This window comes from Struthio camelus, chromosome W (assembly GCF_040807025.1).
Source record: "Struthio camelus isolate bStrCam1 chromosome W, bStrCam1.hap1, whole genome shotgun sequence".
Taxonomy (NCBI): domain Eukaryota; kingdom Metazoa; phylum Chordata; class Aves; order Struthioniformes; family Struthionidae; genus Struthio; species Struthio camelus.
Window position 1 is genome coordinate 38,694,033 of NC_090981.1, and position 23,664 is coordinate 38,717,696.

Sequence of the window (23,664 nt, forward strand, 5' to 3'; positions counted from 1 at the left end):
AAAGTTAATATATAAGATTATTAGCTCATGAATTTGAAATAACATGGAGAAGAAAGGCTATATGATTTAGTCTATCCAAAGATGATTTGTCAGTTGCTAATATGATGCAGTTGTGAAAAAGGCTGGTGTAGTACCAAGATATGTCAGGCGTGGTACCTCATGGGGAAAAAGGAAAGTATTTGTGCTACTATACCAAATACCACATTCAAAATATCTGAAACTGTGTAGCCATCCACCTTCAAAACAGGCGATTTCAAATAAGAGCAGGTTCAGGAAGATCTAACCAGTGTAGCAGGAAAACCTAGACTGTGTTGCAAGTAGAATATTAAATAAATCATGTAGTGGTTAGCAAACTAACGAAGGTGAAGAATATGATTTATTTTTCTGTGTTCACATTGTGGATGCATGGGGAAGCGGAAAAGAAAATGTGGATCAACAACCACAAATGAAAGGCTAGGAATTTTTTCAAGTAGCTTCAGTGAGTTCCCAGATTTACAGCAGGCAAACAAACAGAGGCATCCAACATAAAGTGTACAAAATGCTAGAGAGAAGTCGTAGGTTAAAATTGGAGTTGAGAGCTTTTACCGACCTAGATGCCCACCTTACAGAATTTGTATGCTGTACTTAGACAGTTACTAAACTTGACTCAAGCACTTTATGGCGCAAAAAGATAAACATCTATTACAGTTTTATCTAAAAGTTGCTGATGGATTATTTTATCTACTTCATTTATTAAGGGCAATTGAAATGCCATTTGGAATTCTGCTGGGAAACACGTCTGTCTCTTTAAGGTTTATCCCTTCTGATTTTTGGATGATACAAAATTACAGAGGAATCATTATTAAAATTGCTCAGGTTATACATCATATGAGACCAATTTGCTCTTTCGCTAAAAATGGATACTCGGAGCTATAGAAAGTATAAATTTCCAGTGTATTGAACTAGCGAAAGAATTCTGCTAGTGTCAGTAAAGCATTATTGAATTGCAAAACACTTTGCCTGTAGCCTGTCTTGTAGGAGTCACAGTGGGAGGCTTTATACTGGTAAGCCAGTCACCCAATTAAGTGATCTTACCTATTTTCAACAGAAATGCTTCCATAGATAAGCGCTCACAAGTGTCACCCAGGACTCCGTCATCTAGCCCATAGAGAAAAAAAAACATGTTTGGAAGGATAATTCTCTTGGGTGTCAATGAATTTTTACAATTATAGTAAGTGTAAGATCTTAAACAGCAGTCGAATTGCTTTGGTATAGATATTGCTGCTTTTACATGCAGGTAACAGGGACGGTGATTTTTAAATGTGCTAGACAGTAACTGTTAATTTGTTAGCTCCAGGGTGTGTATGGCTTGGTAATTGAGTGGGCATGGCAGTACTACAGTGTAGTAGTAAAAGGACTGTGTTCCTTCCTTTCTCTGGGTAAAGGACATGTCGATTTCCACCTACCAGGTATCTGAAGGAGATGGAAGGAATGTAAAGTCAGATGTGCTATAAAGAATTCAGAAAAAAGTAATATATTACTTACATCAGTAATTATAAAATACTGCAAAATGCAGGTGTTTGAATACTTCAGTTATACCCCTCTGTACTCATACTATTCAGGAAAGTATATGAAGAGCTATAAACAAGTAACAGATAATTAAGGATGAAAATAAGGTTTGTACTGACTGTAGATCGTTATTGAATTACCCCTGTGCTGGAACCTCATCGCATTCTTCTAGCGCTTTAGCACAGTTCACAGACTTCTCACATTCACTACTTTTGAGCTAGCTTTAACACAAGCGATGTTAAAATGTTAACTCTCCTTCTTATACCAATGTATTATTGTGTGCTATACAAGCTCCTGTAGCTGAGGTTGTGCATGCCCATTTTTTTCATGAGAAATTTTATGTCATTACACCTAATTATGTAATTACATGTAGTAATTACACATTCTAATTACAACATTAGAGTATTACATATCTTTACAGTAATCATATAATTAAATACTGTTACACTAATTATGTAAACGACAGATTGCTATCTCAGAATTACCTCACAGAGCTCAAGGATTGCTAGTCCACATCGCAAAGTGTGTGAAATATCCTGGATAGAAAAGAGAAAAGACAAATTACATCATGCAGTCCATTTTTCTGTCATTGCAAGTCTGTTCTCTAGGATGCATTTTCTAATATTATATGTAGATTGATATATCCCAAATAATGATGCTTTGTAATATTGACTTGTCATGTTACTCATCAGCTTAAAGTAGTTTGATATCAGGGAGTTTTTCCTAATGTTCAGACTAAATTTTCTTTCTTTCTTTCTTTCCTTCTCTCTCTCTCTCTCTCTCTCTTTTTTAAACCACCCCATTTCTCTTGGCTAGTCTCCTAAATAATTCCTTTCACTTTTGTCTCATGTTTAGCACTTTCCAGATTTGTGAAAATGGTTATATTTTACCCAGATTCTGCAAGTTTGGTGAAACACCCACCCCCAATCCTCCTTACTCATCCCAAGAGCCTCTTCTAGTAACTAGCGCAGCTGAAGCGGGAGGGAAGGGCTTATAGGCTTGTCTGGAACTGAATACTGAGAGGTTTCTTACCCCTCAACTCCTTTTCTTGGTATGATTAGTTATAAAGAGTAGAGAGAACCTTTCAGGATTCACACAGCCGTAACATTAAAATGGCTCATGACCTTGGAAGAGTAAACCATGTTTGAACCACTATGACTATCACTGTGTCTCGTTCTCAAGTGGATGAGGTTTGGAGTTGCTTTCTGAGGGCTCAACCATGGCGTTCTCAGAAGATAAGGAAGGAGATGGGGCCAGCTGATCTCCAGTTGATGTGACTCCAGTTGATGTGACTCACACTCCAACAATGCTCCTGCTCCTTTTGGACCTTCTTATGTTTTATTTATATACCTTTCTTGTTTTGAAGCACTGGCCTATCATCTCAGTTTTTTCAGGATAGATTTAAATTCAGTTTTCTTCCTTTCTTATTAGATACTGTTATCTGTACCAATGCAGGGATTACTGATACTAAAATCAGCTGTTTCTCGTTGCTGCACAGCATGAGATGAGGCAAAGTCAAAGTAATGTGAAGTACAAAAGCACTGATGACTTTCAAAAATACTCAGTTGTTCTGGAGTAAGCTTATCAACCTTTCAGAGATTCTTCAGTGAGCATCTGGTATTTACAAATTTGTCTGCAGATATTTAATAACCACAGGATAGAGAGAGAGAGCGTGCCTTTTCCCATCCCATGAAAATAAAAACTAAGCTATATTGTTTGTATATTACTTTGCAGATTCCTTAAGTCCTCAGTGTTTCTTTGCAGGAGATGAAAATCCTACTGTTCTTGCACTCTCTAAAACTATTTCTTGCTTTCGTGCTGAATTCAAGCTATCAGTGATGATTGCCTCCATTACAGCTTTACTCAGTCTTACAGTCTCCATAAATAAGTACTAGTTCCAACACAGATTCTCCTGAGATTGAAGTCTTTTACTTTCTGGATCACAAAATTCTCTTGCAGGCAACAGGGAGACGCTTTCCTTCATGTTTAACTGTTTTCATTATTCTGTACAAATCTGTATTGTTAAAATCTCCCACGAGCAACATAGATTGCGAATTGCAATAATTTGCGAGTAGTTCCACAGGTATTTTTTGTTCACTTTTTCTTCAGCAAGTGGTAGTCTGCAGTGGCCACAATACAATTTCACCATTATGCTTGTGGAGCTGTAGCTTGCTGATAGCGCTAAGTGTTGCTTCCATTAAAGCTTATAGCAAATTTTGTTTTGTTTTTTCTTTGAAGAGATGGTTACAGAATAATTACAGTGACTAATTTTACATATGCTGCAGCCTCTTAAACTCCTTTTCTCCATATTTCACATACCCATAGGTTGTAAGACTACGTTTAGTGCAAGTGTATCACTGTGATTTGTCTAGCGTATCACAAGTCCTGCTAACCACTGTACCTTCACATTATTTTTGTTTGTTTCTTGTGCAGTATATTTTAGTACGCTAGCATATATTTATACTGCACTTGGTCATCTTCTACCTTCCTGTCTGTGGAAATTAAAGCAGCATTTTTAATTTAAATGAAAACATCCCTTCTTTCAGAGTCTTTCATGCATAAAAATTATGTAAAGACCTGACAAATCTACACATAAAGAGACTTTCAAGATTACTGTTTACATGGAGCCTTGTACTCCCAAACTAGTTATTTTCATCCAAAACATTTTGATATGCTGTGATTTTAGAGTCTTCTTTCTTCTCTCTCTGATTTGGCTCCTGGATATTTTTCTATTTTAAAAATCATTCTGAGGAATACAGGACACCTGCTACTTTCATGACTTGTAGTGTGGGAGACAGAATTAATTTCACGGTATTTCGTTCTTTTGGTGTCTTTTCTCTGTTTCACTTCTAAGCGTATTTCCAAGGGAATGTCTTCATTTGCTGGGACTTTTTGGCATCAGGTACTTGTGGTCTAAACTTCTCTGTTTAATGCTTCACTGAGACATGATTATTCCTCTCTTCTGCAGCTCCAGCTCTTACCAACCTTGGCTCAGCAGCCCAGTGATTCAGAAAGCCTGCACTTTTAGGTTCAAAAAAACCCAATACAAAACAAACACGACGGAAGCGTAAAAAGTGCGTAGGAAGAATAGAACAATTCATGAAACAAAAGCTATATTTTCAGAGGAGCATAACTTTTATTTAGCTATCCATCTTTTATTTAGGTATCTATGCTCGGAAATGATTGTGTGATCGTCTTGTATGCAGACTTGTATTGCAGACTAATAGGTTTCCTCTAGCTGCCCTGTGTTAAGGTCAAAATTAGGAGCAATGAAAAATGTGTGTCTGGCTAAAATTTGTCTTCCAAAAGCCTTAATTCCCAAAAAAGATAAAAATGAGAACGTATCATTTTCCTGAATTAATAATTAGAGCTCATGACAAGCTTTCTGATGAATTCAGCTAGTGGAAATGTCAGCCTAACATTAAACTATTAAACATTAGGCTGCTTAAACAAGAGTCCCTTGAAACCACACCTCATTTCCTGAATTCTCATTGGAGAACTTAGGCTTCAGAGTGTGAGATTTTTTTAGGCGCTTCCAATCTACGGTATGTTGTGACTTAAAGCTTGCAGTGAGCTACTGTGAAACTGAGGTCCTGAAACTCCTGTAAATCACAAACCTGAGAGCCTGGAAGTCTCAGGAAGGCAACTCCAGTCCAGAGTGTCACCAAAAACATGGAATCTCTGGGATTTTCAGACTTTAGAAAAGCTTATATGGTGAGCCCCCCCGCCCAGGCCAGTAACTTCTCAAAACCTGGTACTGCTGACAAAAGGTGATGTCCTAAGAGCACCTCCAAAGTTGGAAAGGAGTTCGGTTGCTCTGTAGTTCAGGATATTAACTATTCTCATTGATGTCTACTAACTTTTCCTATTTACTGGGATGATTCAGGCTTCCGTTTTTGGTTAGCAAAAAAAACCTATATCAAGAATTGTCTCTGGAAATAGAGGCTCCTGTATTTAAATTAAGACCATTAAAACCAACTGCAAAAGTAGTACATTGGCGTATTAGTTGGTCCAAATATACATATTTACCTTTTTATACTGGAGTTTCTGTTCCATAAAGTTACACTTCACTGATGTATGCAATTGTCAGGAACACTAGCCCTGACTTTCACTAGTATAATTCACAAACAGCTGTCTATAGAAATGGATGGAATCACAGCTATACAAAATTATTGGGAGATCAGAAGCGAACTGATTTCGTTGCATCATTGTGGGTTAGCACTACCTCAGTCTCTGTATATTCTGCATTTTCATTCTTCTGACCCGTATGCACTGGAAGCTTTGTTAAAGCACGTGCTAGATGTGGGAGAGCATTAGATGACTATAGAGGGATGACCAAATTAACAGTACCCTTAAACTTGATCAAAATAGGTTTCCTGCTCTTCTCTTGTTTTTCCAATTCTTTAAGTAGGTAATCTCTTATAAGTACTTTAAAATTTCAGAAATTTCTAAACAGAGCTTCAATATTTGGAAGGAACATGGGACAAAAATATCCTACCCCTGTATTTCATTGCATCATACTGTGAAGTAACAAATACTTGCAACTTGGCATAAGCCAGCCCTGCTGCCAACTGCAGCAGCCTTGCTTCAGCTTGTCTTTGTCCGTCTTGCTGCCTACGCAGCTGCTCATGCCAAGCTGCCATGTTCCCCGGTCACTGGGCCTCTCTCCGTAGCTCGACGCTGAAACAAGCCAGCAAAAAACTGACCAGGAAATTAAAAGGATAATTAATCAACTAGATCAATACCTTGATTCAGTGAAGCGTACAGCCGCACGTATACTGGGCCAATACAAAGGAATGAGTGGCAGGCAGAGATAAATGGCAGGGGACGGAGCATGGGTCTGAAATGAAGACTAGCACCAACTGAAAATGTAAATCAAGCTACTGTTTTTTAATTCATGTCTAAGGCAAAGCTAAAATTTATTTTAATTTTTGTTTTGTTTCTTGTTTTGTTTCTCTTTGAAGACTGTAATATCTGGGGGGGGAAGCTAGAATCTTCCCCTTGTTTGCCACGGATACAGCAGATAAAAAAAAAAAAAAAAGTAAGCATTCCTGTTTGTCATTATTTAGGATGATGACATGTTCAGACTAGCTGCACAGAAAAATTAAGGAGACTTTATAGATATGTGTGTGCGTACACACACACACACACACACACACACACACACACTACATATCACCCTCAAACAAATTAGTTTACTTTTTTAATGTACTTGGGGTAGTTAATTTATTATTCGTATGATGTCATTGCTGGTTTAGGAAATGAAGCGTAGTTCTTCCTACAAAAATGGAATAATTCTTGTGCCTGGATAGAAACATATCAATTTAATATAAAATTAATGGTGGTAATTGACTTCTGGATTACAGAAAGACCTTATAACAGAAACATATTAGAAATACATTTTGAAAATGCAAGCAGGGAAAATTCTTACATGTTGAATGTTATTTTAGCCTATGTAATTCAACTCAGTCTTGGCAATTTGTCACATCCTTTTTTTGAACTTATTATAAGAAGGAAAATAATTATTTAAGAGATTAAATAAATGCTAAAAGACAGGCTGAGTGCATCACTAGTAATGGTGATGCTTTATTTTTTTATTTTTTTTTTAGCTATTTCAGCTTAACATGGGTGGAACGCCATTTATGAATCTGCACTGGACAAAACCCTCTTGAAGCTCTTGCTGAAGCTAATGAAGTTTGCTAAGGGTACATACTTCTGAGAATATGGTTTGGCTAGCATATCTGTGATATATACATAGGTATGAAAAAGCAAAGAGGCAGAAAGCGCTATAGAAATGACAGAATACATTGTTAAAAATGAAATAGTCTCCCAGGCATTTCAGTGACCTAGTGAAAAATATTAATCAAACTCTCAAGCTTTTAATATTGAGTCTTCAAACAACAAAGCACACACAGGAATTTCTACTACAGACCATTTTTGTCCAGACATCCCTTTTTTTTGCACACTAAGGTGTGCAAAATTAGGCTCAATAGTTAGATCAGAATTGTAGTTCTTCCTTTCAGCACAATAGGAAAATGAGACTGAACTCTCAGTATTTGATGCTGAAACAAAGTCTGCAGTACTGTGCCTTTGGGTATGTTTTCATCTCAGTGCTGTTGTGCTATACAGAAATGTTTCGCTCCAAAAATTCGTTTCTCTGTATCTTAAAGTGATTAAGCAGTAGAGGATACAATTTTCATTGTATCCTCTGACAGAAACTCATTATAAAATATTCATAAAAGCCTCTAAGACCAACAGGCATGTTTTACACATTTAATCATCATCTTTAATCATCAGTCTCCTAGTACAGCTTTTGGCTTGTGTCAGTAACTCCATTATGAAATCAACCCCCCATTTTCTGGCATATGTAACTTGACTTTGTAGCATCTCATTTTAGCTTGAACCACCTTGCTGCAGAGATGTCTTTTCCATGCGTTCTTACTTGCACTTACTGATCTGTCTCTTCAGCTTTGTCATTCTTGACTCATGGTGCCCCTTAATTACCCACTGTAATGAGAAAGGAAGGTTGTATTGGGGTTAAGATTTCCTTCCCCTACCTGTCTTGAACGAGTTTGTTTCTTCAGACTGAGGGAACGAGATGACCCTACGTTTTCTGTAATGTGCCGCATGACTGATATTAACAAAAAAGTAGAGAAGGAAAAGAACTTATTTTAGAAAAATATCCTCTCTTCCTGTGTCAGAGGAACTTTTGTGTGCGTTTTTGTGTGGCAAAGCCTATGCCAATGCATATTTCAACATTTCTAAGCCTTAAAAAAAAAAAAAGTTACAGCACGCTTATTTTCAAAGTAACCTGTGTAGCTCTTAAGAGCTTGGTATGGTTAATAACGCATGTTCTTTTTCAAGTTCTCCTCACAGAAATGACAAATAATTTGCAGGTAAAGAATTGGTACTATAAAAAGAAATAAAAGCCAGACTGTAGCCAGAAGAAGCAAGCTGGAAAAAAAATTGCTGGTGGTTATGACCAAAAAAAAAAAAAACAGTCCTTAGGAGTGTGGAAAAGCACCTTGAATAAAAGCACTAGTGATTATAAAGGTATGAAAAACACAATTTGCAGGTGCAGTAGGCTCAACAAAGCTCCCACTGGTCAAGTCACAAGACCATGTTTTCTGTTTAAGGTATTAGTCCGATTGGAAAATATCTTATTTAAAAGCTTAGTATTTATAAGGTATAAATTGTTTATTCCATAGTATAAATTCCTCACAGAGGGTTGTTTGCCATCTGAATCAGGCTAATCTAGTCTGTTGCTACCCTTTGGTGGACACAGAATGAGCAATGAGAGTAAGACCATCTCTAGGAGCATATAAGCCTCTCATAATGAAACTGCCTTGACATTTGCTGTAGTGAATGATGGAGCAAAGGATAGAATTCCAGGTGAATACGTCATAAACCTTGTAAAAGGTAGAGGTTTGACAGTTGATTCACATTTTGGAGATTTGTTTGGGCTCAAAATTCAAGCTAAGCTGAGAAAGGTGAAGATCCATGTTAACTAAAAAGAAAATGGAACAAAACATCATTCCGTGAGCCCGAAACGAGCTAAAATCTCCAAGCTCTGCCCAGCTCCCACCTGCAGCTTTCAGGAGGAGAAGGAAATGCAATATGTTCAGTGATCAACTTCCTGCTGCTTTGGACAGATGGAGAGTCCAGCAACGCTCCTCTTCCAGACTTTGGTGCAGCGATGTGTAAGGATACCTATGAGGGGAATGAGACGCTAGTAGCTTACATCTATTTTAGTCCCTGACCACCGCTATGCTCATTTGTTGCATTCCATTAGATATTCTGAGGGCTTAAAAAAAAAATTGCAAACTATTATTGATTTTATATAGAAGAACAAAGAGCATGTAGTTCATTGCAACTTAGTTTGCTTTTTAGCCTCTTGAGGGTTCAGCATTGGAATGGCAGTCATTCGTTGCCTGTCAGATCTGAGGCAACCAGCATACTTTTGTGGCTGCAGACTGCTACACATAAACAGTGGCCTTCAGCCTAAAAGCTGCCCCAGGTGGATGAACCCCTGCAGCTTGGCAGTGTTATTTAGTCAAGGCTGTCACTACTTTAAAGTAAATGAAGAGATGAACAGATATGAAAAATTCTACTGCAGCTCAATACTGAAAAATAGGATAGAATTTATGTCTTTCTGACGTGCTGTAGGTAAACTGAGACTCAGAATGAGGCAAGTGAGTTTTCAAAGAAAAGTTTAATTAAAACTCTCAGAATCCTCAACTGTCATAGAGGATTATTACTTACTTTGCTGAGGAAAAAATGATGGAGTTACTCTCAGTTCAAATTCTTTTCGTTTATATCAGTGATTGTTTTCTAATGTTAATGATAAATGCTATTTAGGCAGCTTTTCAGTTTGATGTAGTTACTTAGAAATTTTGTTCACAAAAAAGATGTGAAACTTTAACCCTTTTAAAAATGATCATCTGTTACTGATCCAGTGAAGTCTGTTTGCTAGCGAAATCAAACTAGCTGAGCTCACCCATAAATACAGTTTTCCTTTGCTGGCAAGTCTCTGTAGTTGATAGTAATGTTACATGCCTTCACTGAAGATAAGTTTCAGTGTGTAGTTTATAATACCGTATCTATTGTTATTGTAGTTATATCTCTATTCCAGGTTATGCTCATGTTGCTGAATCCTAATTTCCTAATTAATCTGTTCCTATTTTTATGCAATCCATTTTTACCCATCTGTGTTTTGAAATTTCAGCTTAAGCATAGCATAAAAAGTAACCATATTGTAATTCTCATTGCATCAAAGTTAGAGAAAAGGAAATATTACTGGAAAAATTATTTCCCAATATTCTCTTGACTCTGCAAGTGAATTTATATTCTCACGTCCTACTGTGTCCAAATATGATTCTTTCTTTTTCTGTAAGGTTTCTAAAAAGTGTCACTTGTCTTCTGGATAGCAGTAAAATTTCCATACAGAAAGTTATTTGCAGATTTTACTGTGCTTACTGAAACCTCTTCTACTTTTCTTCTTACTATTCCTTTCCATCTATGAAATAAAGTCGGCGATAGTGTATTCTTGGTCCCATCAGTGTCAACACATGAAGAAATCTTAAAACTCCTTTATATTTTTCACAATGAGTTTGTTTTTTTCCGTTAGATGCAAAATTGAATGAGTGTTATTTTTTGTTCATTCTTTGACTTAGGAAATTATTTCCTTGATAAAAATCGTCATTAGGAAAATCCTCAAAAATTAAATTCCTCTCCCAGAATGCATGATGTGATCCATTCAATGTTGCCTTATCTGTACTGAAGTCAATGTCAGAACTCCCACTGAGTTCTCTGCAGGTAAAACGGGGTGCAAATTAAATGGTGTCCTTGAAAAGCTGTGCCTTAGTCTTAGACATGCAAATATAACTATTGAAAGTAAAATATTATTTAAAAATGAAATGCAGCACGTTTAGTCCCTTAACATAAGAAGTTAAATCTCTCCAACACCAACTGCACATTGATTTAAAGACTTACACAGTAGTAAGATAATTCTGGTTTTTGATTCTGTTCATTATTAATATTTAGTGACAGAGAATCCTAACTTCAGACACCGTGATATATTTTAAAAGTGGGGTTTGATTCCCTATGGAAATGGAAAGCCTAATCAGCAGTCGTCATGCGTCCTAGTGACATTTGAGTCACCTTTGCCTCCTGTACAAAGTAGAAGGAGAAATAGACTCCAAAGAATTTATCAAGACAGTTTGCTGGGTAGGGAGTCTTTTTCCTCAACTTTTCATATAGACTAAGACGCGAAAGTAACGCTCAAAGAGAGAAAGGTCTCTCTAGTCTGTAGGGGCACCTGCCTGAAGGTCCCATCATATAGGCAGGACTATAATACAAAAGGGTACTTCCTTACAGGAAAGCAGACAGGTCACTGCACATGTGTGACCTAAAGATGGGGCCTAGGGAAAAGCAGGTTCTGGTCGCTGATGTAATTAGGTGAGAGGATTTTATCCACAATAAGTATCCAAAATAAATCTTTATTTATGCAAGTATTTGAAAAGTTCCATCGGAAGACACAGGAAAATGCTAGCAGACTTGGCTTTTGGTGACTGGATGGTGTTGTTTCATATGTTCTATCTCTGCTCTAAACAGCTGCAACAGAAAAATCACAGCTTTCTAGTGGCTTCATTGACAGTGTTTATTTTAGAGGATTTCAGGACAGGGAGTATCATTTCTTAGTTTGTCAGCTTAAAAAGTACTGCACTTCTCTTGGTAATCCCCTAACGAACATTTTTCTTTCCATGTAATCTTAAACTACTGGAGAATTAGGTTTCCTACAGGATGCTGAGTAAAGAGCCTATAAACCACGTTAAAAGGGGATGCCTTCTGAAACGGTAGCTTTTTAAAGTCTAGTTTCTATTCCTAATTGAACTGTTGTTTATTCATTATGTATGCAGTGTGTTTTCTTGGGGAGTCATTTTTTGAATAGGCTATTAACATGAATACCATAATGGATTCCTAACTAAATTTCACTAGCATTTTATTGCTGATTTCATAAGAACATAAAAAACATCATACTGGGTCAGATGGTTGAACAGTCTGTCTGGCCTACCATCCTGACTCTGACAGTGGCAATGACAACTGCTATTTAAGGAGAGCATGTTAGCTTGGCCACTTTCTTCTGTTTATTCTTCTAGTCCTCCTCTTGGCTCGCAATTTTTATATTAAGAATATTAGAGGATACATCCCTGACTACTCTCTGTAGTATCGTTTGTGGACTGTTGCACATGAATTTGTCTAATCCCTTTTTGAATCTGTTGAAGGTACCTCCAAAACTACTTGTGGCAGGGCAGCAGGCTCCAGGAGCTCACTATGTACTGTGCAGAGTAGTATTTTCTTTTATATGTGTTAAGCTGATCTCCTATACATTTCAGTGAGTGCTCCCTAGTTTTAATATTGTGGGATCTGATGAACGACATGGCATTCACCTTGTCTACCACCTCCATGTTTCTGTTAAATTCAGTCATACCCCTTTCTCAGCCTTCTCCTCACCAACTGAAAAGTCCTAGTATTTTTTAATTCCATTTTCAGAAGATAGATGTTGTATCTCTTTAATCATTTTAATTGTCGTTCTTTACACCTTCTCTAGCTCCGCTCTGTCCTTCCAGAGACTGGAACTGCACACAGAGTGTGGTCACACCAGTTTCATATACCTTCAAAGTGATATTCTGTGTCTTGTTCAAAATGCCTAACTTTGTGTTAACTTCCTGGCTGCTGCTGCATGTTGAGCCAGTGATTTCAGAGAACTGTTGGTGATGACTCTAAGACCTCTATTCGAAGTTGCAACTGCCGTTTTCGAGTTTAGTATTGTTCAAGCGCAGCTTAGGCTTTTTCCTAGATGTATTATCTTCCATTTGTGTACACTGAAGTTCATCTGCCATCCTATTGCCACTCACTCAATTGTTTATGTCTTTCTGGAGCTCACCATCTTGGTGACATTTGATCAAGAAAGCTACCTTCAAACTTGTTGATTTTCCCATTACACTGTTCTCAAAGTCATTAATAAAGAAGCTGAGTAATACTGATTCCAGCACTGATCCCCAGGGGATCGCACCGCTGACACTTCATCTGTTCCTGCTCTTTAGTTAGATTTTAATTTATAAAAGGACCTTTTCTTCCATCTGTGGCAATAGCCTTTGATGTGGAAACTTCCCCAGTGCTTTCTGAAAACCCAAGTATACTGTGTACACTGAATCCCCTTTTTTCCTATGTTTATTGCCACCATTAAAGAGGATGATTTCAGGACAGGTAAGTGAGGCAGGATTGCCCTTTGCAGAAGCCATGCTGGCTTTTTTCCGACAGATTATCTTTATTGAGGTACTTAGTAATCTTGTTCTTAGTTATAGACTCGGAAGCTTAGAAGGCATAGAAGCAGACTTACCTGTCTGTAGTTCCCACAATGCACCCAAGAGCTATTTTTTGTAGATGAGTGCAGAGCCTTGATTTATCAGTGTACCTCTGTAGTGAGAACCTCTGTATCTAGCTGCTTCATCTGTGCAAAATTTCTGGAAGCACTAAGTGATGAAATCACATTAACACTGGAAAAAAGCCAGTAATTATTAGGTGACACAAGAACTCCAAAAATTCTTTTACTTCCACTCTTTTTTAAATCCTCAGACCACCTAAGAATTGCCTAGCTTTATTTTTATACTTTTTCCTCAGCGTAGACCTTGTAGACTAAGTAATAGACAAGACTGAATCTTACAGCCTAGCCATAGAGTTATGAAGAGAGTATTTGGTAATGGAAGTACATGATAGTCACTTAGCTGCAATAGCACTATTGAGAAGTAGAACATAATGTTCAATTTCTTTCTATTTGTTTAGTTCTGAAAGACATTGCTTACACACATGAAGTGTATTGACCAGTATGATAACAGAATAATGTGTTGCTATTTTCTGAGATGCTACATCAGCACAAAAACATTTAATCTGTTGGGACATATCAGCAAATAGGTAGCAGTTCTTCCCATTACTGTCTGAAAAGCTGTCTTCTGTTGCATGGAACGTAACTAAACACTTCATTTTCATGTCAGCTCATAGAGATTTGAAGCTTAATGTAACATTGTTTGAAAAGTTTGCTTGTCTGGAAGTGTCTCTGTGCTCATTAGTTGCTGCTGATGCAAATTGGTAAAGATGTTGCCTTTGACATACAGTATTTTATGTGGAGACGTGAAACAAGATTGATCATATTCTTCACCTTCATGCCAAGTACCACACTAGCTACTTACATATTCTCAATCACATTTCTGAAATGATAACAATAATAGTTAAGATGTTGGTAGGTCAGGAAAATCTGCTTTGCTTTTTTCTAATTCTGTGAAGCAAGCTTATGAAGATAAATGCTTTGTGTGCTATTAACCAGATTTCAGAACTGAATGGCTCTACAAGTCCATCATGGCCAGGCAAAAATGTGCTATTCCATTGTGTGGTTAGAGTCACTGGGAAGTTATAACCCCTGTGACTTTACATTTTTATCTGCTACCTGAAACAATAGCTGACATTGTGTGTACTACAAGTCTACTGACTTGTAGTAGGTTGTTTAACTAGATTTCAGGCTAATAAAGTGAGGTTTTGTAAATGCATTTCTGTGTTTCTATTTCACATTGTGATGGACTAGAAAGAGGGACACATGGTCAGTTACCATGTCTCAGAGGAAGTACTGATCAATTTTAAATTTCTTCAGGGGAAACACAAATATTGATTTGATCTTGCCCATGGGGTTAATCTTCAAAACAACAATTAACGTGAGTTGCTACAACCACATTACTCAATATCACTCAGATTAAAATACTGGATTGTGCAAAAAACACTCAAACTACATAGACTAAGTGAATAATTTGATTAGCTGCAGAATAATTAAAATAGCAACAGATAAAAAATGTTAAGTTGAGCTTGTGGCCTGCAGCTGTCTCCCCACTACACTATGCTCATCATTGACAGGTTGAACAGCTCAAGTGTAAAGCACTACCTCACTTGAGCTAGATATCTTCAGGTATGGATAAAGATCCGATTACCGTCACCAGACTTGTAGGTAATGTAGATGCTGCAGTATTCATCATCCTTTGGGGAAATGGTGATTTTTATATTCATTTTAGAGATTTGCAGAATTCTTATGTTTAAAAAGTTAGTGCTTTCTACACAATTCTTGCATTGTTTAGGATTCATTCCAAGGAAAAATCTGTATCGGTGTAGGAGGGACTGTAGAGAGCTTAGGCTTTACTTGTGTTTAAAAGCGATGGGTTAAGAGATGGGATAAGAAGCAAGAGCTGCCAAGTGAGGGGGGGAAAAAAAGTCTCATGATCCTGAGAAAGGGTGAGATAGCATTAAGAATGTCCTTGACAAATAAAAAAACCAGCAAAAAATAGGCATCAATTCGTTCAAAAAAATGTATTTGTAGAACTATACCTGCTATATCTGTTACCTGCAACTCTATTGAAACATTGCTAATGAGTGCTCCTGGACTACTGAAGCCAAGCCATGAGACGACTAATCAGAGAATGAGTTGGGATATGTGACTCAGTCCTTCATAACAGGAATGTCATAATACCGCCAAACAGTATGTTTACTTTGTGCATGACTAAAGTAAACAGAATATAAAAAACCAAATAGAGTGCTTCCGGTAGCTTAAGACTTTATCTCTTCTTCGGTCTGTCAGCCTATACATTTACACATATGGTCTGCATACATATGCAAAAAACAGGGTCTTCTGGAAAATAAGTCTCTTTGACGGACAGTCAAACTCTACCTTCTCCTGAAAATGAAGATGTAATTGCCGTATTTAGATGGAATGAAGAAGTGAAGATGCTTCAAATTTCTTAAATTTACTAATTATCCCTGCAGCTAACAGTAAAAATTTAATTTGGTCTAGGAAACTAAATGGGATTTTTGTATGTCAGGCGTCAGTCTAACAGACTGTGACCAACTGGGACTGAAATGTATTTATATTTGACTTCAACCAGATAAATATGAACAGCAAACACAGTTGTACAAAGTGTTCTGCTTTGGAATGGCTTGCAGATGAGCAAATTATTTATTATTATTATTACAGGTAGTACTGTATATTACTGGATAAAGTGAGCTACTTAAGGCCAAATCCTCAGCCACTATAAGTCAATATCGCTGAGAAGTCAACAGAACTATATCAGATTATTTCAACTCAGGTTGGGGTCCGCTATGTTGGTTTGACTTTGCAGGATTTACTGGTATGAGAATATTGAACTGAAAAGAATCTGCAGTTACAATTTTAGATATAATGTAGACAGAGCAAGGAGTCAGTTGGTATTTCTATGCAAATAGCTTCCTGAGGTTTGGCATGCGTATTTCAGTGTGGATTACTTATTATTACTTATTACCTATATCAGTTGTCATATCAACTTTTTAATTATTGTCTTTTTCAACAGAAAACCCCAAATCTGGCAAACTATTTGTTTGCTGTTATGCTCATCTCTTCTTTGTCATCTATTTTTAAAGACCTTTTTCCATAAAGTCCCACTATATTAACTATCTAGTAAATGTATTTGCAGGAAAATGTGTCATTATGTATTTGTAATGTGATCTCTTTTCAGTGTTTTTAAGACTTGTCTGACTCATTTCACTTAACTTTAGCCTCTTAAAGTTAGACACTAAGTTGAAGATAACGGTCTAGGGTCACTCCTTGGTCAGCAGAAAGAGAAAAGATGGATCAAATCTATCTCAAGCACTTACTTCAGAGACTGAATAATGGAAATCGTGGTTTAGAGATGCTCAGTTCTTTGCACAGGGAATAGAAAGAGCCTAAGCAGAGCCTAAGCAGAGCTCAGAACAGAGACCCAACTTTAAGGTGGTTGAAGTTGGATGGGATGAATATTATCCATTATGTTTGCATTGTTTGGTTAGCTACTTTTTCATATAGACATTTTGGGATAGTATCCTCTTTATGGTGAAAAGAGATGATGATAAAAAATAATGAGATAGAAAATCTCTATATGTGTGTGTTTGATTTATGTTTAAAATACTTCATGGAGTCACAGGTACAACATTTCATTTTATTACACAGCTATAGTAATGAAAGACTTCTTTTACTGCACATATTCAAATATTACTGTGTGAATCTTTATTCTGAATTTCTTCCACCCTAATAAAAGTCTCTGACCTTTAAATTAATTCTGTATTTTAACATAGCTGCAAGCTCTGATCCTGAAAGCTGCTTTACAGGGATATAAGGTTATACCTACATCAAATGGCTTGCAGAAACAGGATCTAAATTCTGATATCTGAATTTGCAGTTATTAGAAAGTTAGCTATTTTATAGAAGAAGATGGAAACAGCTTAGAGGCTGAGAGCTGCAGTTTCTGGATAGTTGGATTTAAGTAACAGTTATTTACATGCAATTAGTGTTCTCTACTGTAGTTATACCTCATATTTAGCTTATCACTTCAGCATTATATCGTAGGGAAGTCCCGTATAGTTAGTTCTTTCAGAAGGACATGTATTCTATCACAATGTAGAATTCATAGTAGTGCCACTAGTGTTTTTAAACAATTTCAATGAATATATTTTGTAACTAGTAATATTGTCATTTCTAGGAGCTGTTGCTGTTCTTATGAAAACAAAAGAAAACACAAAGACAGAAAGAGTGTATCTAGCCTGCAAAATGAGATTTTGCACTTGAAAAGCACATATTCCTTTTCTCTGTTGAGGCAAACGGACATTCTCATTGTCAGCCTGGCTTTCAGGAATGCTAATTACACTGATGTTGTAATCCCATTGATTTCCGTTGTAGATCTGCCAGGAAAATGCAGGCTTTCAATGTAACTATATCTTGTCTTTCCAGTTCTACTTGCAAGAGAAAGTATGTTTTTCAAATATTTTTTCAAACTTTTTGGAACAGACAAATTTTCAAATGTCATGAAGTACCTTTAAATTAGCAGTAGTGAGCGCACGCACACACAGACACACACATGGTGCTGTCCTCTGGTTCCTGTGGCAAATTCGGGGAATCAGTTTAGATCTTCCAAACAGTCAGCAGTTTAGTTGGTCAGAATCCAGATGTTTCACCTCTCCTTGATAAGATTTTTAATAAAAGTTGTAAAGGAAATCAATGAAAATTCCTGTGCAATTAGCACCTGTGAAATTACCATTCCCACCAGCCAGCAAGACTGTGAGAATGTGCATTTACATCAGCTGGGTTACTGCAATAGAGAGGGAGAATATATGCTTTTCAAGTGGTCAACCTCATTGTATAGCATTAGCATGTATATTCTTTGTCTTGCTCTTCTTTCCTGGGAGTGCTGACAGCTCCTGGAAATGGTGGTATTACCAGTTTAAGATGTATTTACCTGTTCTGTTTTTAAAATTTTTAGTTATTCTACTACTAATGTTGCCTTGTGACAGAAAAAAGCATGACCTCCAAAATGAACCTAGTGAAAAGGAAGGAATACACTACAATATAATACATTTGCCATTTTAAAAAGTTCTTTGGTACGTTTTTTCCACTCCACAGCAACCCCCTCTCTCCCTGCCTCCGGCATTGTAGTAAAGGCAGATCAAAATAATACAAAGCCAAAGAACTGCAAAAGGTGAGGCTATCTGCAGCCATCTGAAATCAGGCTGAACTTCACAAAATATGGTGCCTGATTAGCAAATTTCCTAATCTAATTGGAAACCTGCTGAGTTTTCTTTTCTTGTATTCTTGAGAGAAATTTTTCTAGCAATACATGAGGAAGGGAGAGGTGCATGGATTGTACAGTATTCAGTAGAAAATAAAAAGGATTATTTTGAAATCTAGTTGGATTCCTCATTTTCTTTTTACATGCTTAAATAAGTGATTGACTGTGCTCTGTGCCACAGCCATTTACAGTGGCTGAAAGCGGGGGATATAACTAAAAAATCCACAACCAATGACTAATAGATCCACAGCCATGCAATCTTCTCCACCCGCAAGGGCCCAAGTCTACATCCATAAAAACCTTATGCTTGGTAAATAGAACATGGTACCACCTATTTGTTCATGTCTTATGTGTAGCTATGATCATATGTCCATTACTTTACAGTGCAACTTGAAAGCTCCTGTGAATTTAACTGCTATGATAAGTATGTGGTTTTAATTCTTGTATAAAGTATTTCAGTGTTACTCTGTAATTTCTGTTTTATTCAGATTAACTTTAGTACTGTTTTAAAGGCTCTGAGTTACGTAAAAATGGGTTACGTTGCTATTGAAATATGGCAAAAATGTTATTTTTCACAGTTCCAACTTGAAATGTAAAAATCATTTTTCACAGATTAATACATTTCTATGTGAGAGGTCAGCAAGGGAGTTTGAAAAACTCCCCTAACTCCTTACTGCAATATAATTTTGTCTTTTATTTAAAAAAGTCATAGTTGCTGCTCGAAAATACAGTAAAACTGAAGTAATGCTTATCAATGAACTATTGAATGCCATAACTTTAGTAACGGTATAGACTTACAGGAAGCATTTTGTATCAGGCAGTTGCATGGCATGTCTGTCCTTTCTCAAAATGGTGTAGAACGATAGTAGCTTTCTGACCTAGCTGCAACTTGACTATATGGTACTTCATTGTCAAGGTTCAATTAATCATTTGGGAGATTTTGAAGTCTCTCCTGACATTCAGGAGTTGTGCCTCTCTGTTCTCCTAGTATCCAGCACGGCTAGGACAGCCGTGTTCCTTCAAGCTTTGTGCTGTGCTGTCTACTTGGCGTAGTAAATAGTGACTATTTGGCATGTCTAGCTAGAAAAGAGAATACTGAATGGAGACAAGGGTTATGTTTTCAGATGCACTAAAGGCTGTTGCGAAGAGACTACGCTGCTGTCCCTCTTCGTAGAATAAGGACAAGAAATAGTAAAACAGAACAAGGAAGATTCAGGTTAGACTTTACTCAAACACCACATGGGATTGTTGAATAGTCACTGCTGGAGCTTTTGAAAAAGGCATTTAACAAACATTTATCAGGAATAGCATGGATCTGGTTGGCATGTCTTGGGTTAAAGAAACTTTTCCAGATAATTAGAAGCCCTATTTTTCTTTGACGAGGATCCATAAACAGTGTGCTTCATACCAGAAGTCCTCTTTCCAGACCAGTTCCATTAAAAGCATTATGAACATGCCTAAGAGTGGTGTTAATAATATTAATATTGCTGAGTTCAGCACGGAACATAGCGGAAACGTTCACTTCATGTATTATGAATATTTTTCTATTTATAGTTTTGGAGATTTGAGATTTTATACACATCCTTCTTTTTGAGCATAAGAGTAGCTACACTTGGTCAAATGAAAGTTGACCACCTGTGACAGTGATCTGAAGTGAATGCTTAGTGAATTAGTGTAAGAAAAGAATAAGCATTAAGTGTTCTCCCATTGTGTTTTTCCAGCTTCTGGCTGTCATTGGTTTAGGGACTTCTAAATCAGTTCCATCTTCCTTTAATTTTGTTAATTCCTGTTGGATAGAGTCCTCTTTAAGCATGCTGTGTGTCGCAGTTCCCCAGGCATTGGTTCCTGTGCTTTGCATAGGGAATATCCTTTCTATGCAAAGAGCAGAATGCAGAAATCACCAAAGAAGAACTATAGCAAATCAGCCCATGAACAGCAACCTTTCATTTCAGATACAACACTATATAAAAAAGACCTGATCTGGTTTCCCTGAGTTGCGATCTCCACGTGCTTCTGTCCTGTGTTGGAAGCATCAGCTTCTCAAGGCTATCTCAGTGCAGGAAATGCCTCTGGCTGTCCATCAGAGGATTCTCACAGGAAGGAAAGCTCTGTCTCCCGACCACCTCTCTACAAAGTCACTTTGCATACTCTTTACAAAGAAAGAAATTAGAAACGTTGATTTTATCATTAGTGTTTCATGGTTTTGAAAAAAACAAGCCCTACAGAAACCTTCATATTTTCTGTGTACCTTCATATCTTGAATATGAATGGATCTTTAATAGCAGATCACTAAGCGATTGTCCATATCCATGTAACTGGTTCCTATAAAAACAAATTCACTGTTATCAGAAGAGAGGTATCCTTGATAGAACAAACTAGGCAAAGATATGTGGGTGGCAGGGGGAATAAGAAGAAGAAATAGGCTGATGCCTTTCTTGCACGGTGGGAAGCTTATGCATGTATCAGCATTAATTACTGCAATATCAGAGGTCTTCTGTAATGCCATTGTCAGGGTTTGTGTTCAGCACAATTACCATGCTATGCTAAGCACAGCCAGAGTAATCTCATTCCACAAAATGAGGTGCTTGGAGAAAGACAGGAGTACAGATGCCTAAAGCAGATTTGTTTTCTGCATGCCTTCAATTTTGCATCTGTTTGTTTTGATGACGTTACCTGGAGACAAACCAACAGAAGAAATGAAAGCTATATATTCATGCTACAAAATCAGACATGCTACATTGTCAATAACAATAAATCTTTTTCTTCTGTTTGCAGAGGCATAATCCTCACATTTGCAATCAGTGTTTAAACCATTTGGAGGTTTTGCTTAATTTATGAACTGAAATAAAGTATAGAAGTCCACATTAAATGCACTCGAGTAACATGTTTACCCAGTGCTTTCTGCTTATTATTATCTCCCACTGTGGTCTTTCTTTTTTTTTTCTTAAAATAGTTTGTCCTTCACTTACTAAGAATGAGCATCAGTGGCATATTTCCCTATTCTAATTTACTTCTAAAGAGTTATCTGTGTAAACTAGAGTCAGCTCTTTTCTAATTGTTACCGTCTATTTCCTTTTGCAACAATATTTTTGGTCTGCTGGAGGCCCTTATTGTTGGAAGAGCTGATGGTCCTCATACCTTTGGTCTAGGAGTGAAACCTGGAATGCCGATCATTTGCTTTGTGGTAAAAACCAAAGTTGCATTTCAGATGTAGTTATGTTTGAGATTGTAAAAAAAAAAATCTTCAAGGCAATTTTATCACCGTGCCTTCTTCAACTGATTTAGTGGAGGTTTTTAGGAGAAATGAAAAGAGAAAGGAATCTTTAACTTCTCAGATATTGGTGTCGACTTTTACCATACTTCACTGGATCTTTTCCGAGTCATGTAGCTTATTGGTACACCTTTGCGTTTGTGTCATCTTTGTGCACAATGAAGTGAGTGTTCTGCGCATTGGTATATGTTTAATGTGAGCAAGAGGAGCATCAATAGTGTTTCTTTTGGTGAACACCAGTTGTCAGTGTAGGATTAAAAAAATACTGCTTGCATTATTATTTTGCTATTTAATGACATAAAAAGTAACAACTCTAGGTGACAAAGTCTTCCTCATGAATCTATAGCATGAACCTGCTATGCAAAATTTTTTATTTTTTTTTACTTTCTTGCATCAAGTTACCTGTCATAGTCCAATGTTTCAGCATTAACTAATAAAAATGGTTGACTGTTTAATGACTGGCATTAACCGGCCTGGATTGTACAGGGTCATTGTAGTGATGCTGTTACTTTCTTGGAGACTCCAGTTTCCCCATTTGTCATGATTTTTGTTAAATGAACTGTGAATTTCATTTCTGTGAATAGAGGTGTAACAGCAGTAAAATATAATACAGTGTGTATTATATTTTGCAAAAATATGCACCTGCTATTTAAAAAAAAAAATTAACAGTTTTTTTTTTTTTATTTAATGGATAAAAAATCGCCAAAAGCAGCATCATCTTGTTTCCTTCATTGTTAGTAGTCAATGGCATATCCTAGCCGGTAAGAACTAAAAGGAGTAATTGCTACTTTGATCTGGAGAAAAGTATTTTTGTGTCTCAAATTGAAGATCTTATGCAGCAACTAGCCTGTTGCTAGTGCTTCACTGATAAAAATGTGTTTAATAGAACCAAAAGTAGGTAATTCAGCTGCGAGTTTTCAGGCAAAGGAAATGCCTGGGGGATTTAGAGAGTAGTAGCCCCATTATAACTTTTGTAAGGACACAGCATTCCCCACAAATCTATTGGAGTACTTGGAAGAAGTTAATGAACACATGGATAAGGAAATTCTTTTTGCTCCCCTGTATTCAAATTTCAAAAAAGAAAAAAAAATTCAACAATTTCCTTTCAACTGATGAAAGAAAATAAATTGGAAAGTTTTCTTGTAGAATAATGTTGGGTTAAAAATAAAGAGAAAAAGGATGGATAAAATGGTCAGTTTTAACAATGGAAGGAGCTTACTTGTAGAGTTCTAGCAGAAACTGTACTGAAGTCCTGACTGTTCAATATCCTTCTAGAAGAGTAAGGTAGCAAAACGTTCTGATAATTTAGGAAATTTACTTAGCATTATTAAAATGGACTAAAGAGTTTCAGAAAGATCTCAAAATACTGATTGATTTGGCTATAAGATGGTAGATTAAATTTGGTGTTGTCAAATTCAAAGTAATAGTACTTAAGAAAACAACCTTAATTATGCATGCACAGATATCTTGGGTATGCCTCAGGAGCAGGTAGCCTTGGGTAGGCGTCTTGAAGGCCCAGCTGTCAGGCCTTTGCCTAGGAAATTGCTTAATTGATCAGCATTGCTATGGACAGAGGACTAGGATTATATTATAAATGCTAAATTCTGTAATTTAGACCAGCAAGATAACGCTTAATTCAAATTTCCCATCTCATGAGAACGATCTGCCCTTCAGGGC

At 36.8% G+C, this 23,664-nt stretch overlaps 1 protein-coding gene across 2 annotated transcripts in view; it reads left to right on the top strand.

The window, feature by feature from the left end:
- LOC104150522 (EGF-like repeat and discoidin I-like domain-containing protein 3) overlaps positions 1-23,664 on the top strand; it is a 251,960-nt gene that overhangs the window by 147,197 nt on the left and 81,099 nt on the right. The window lies entirely within an intron of this gene.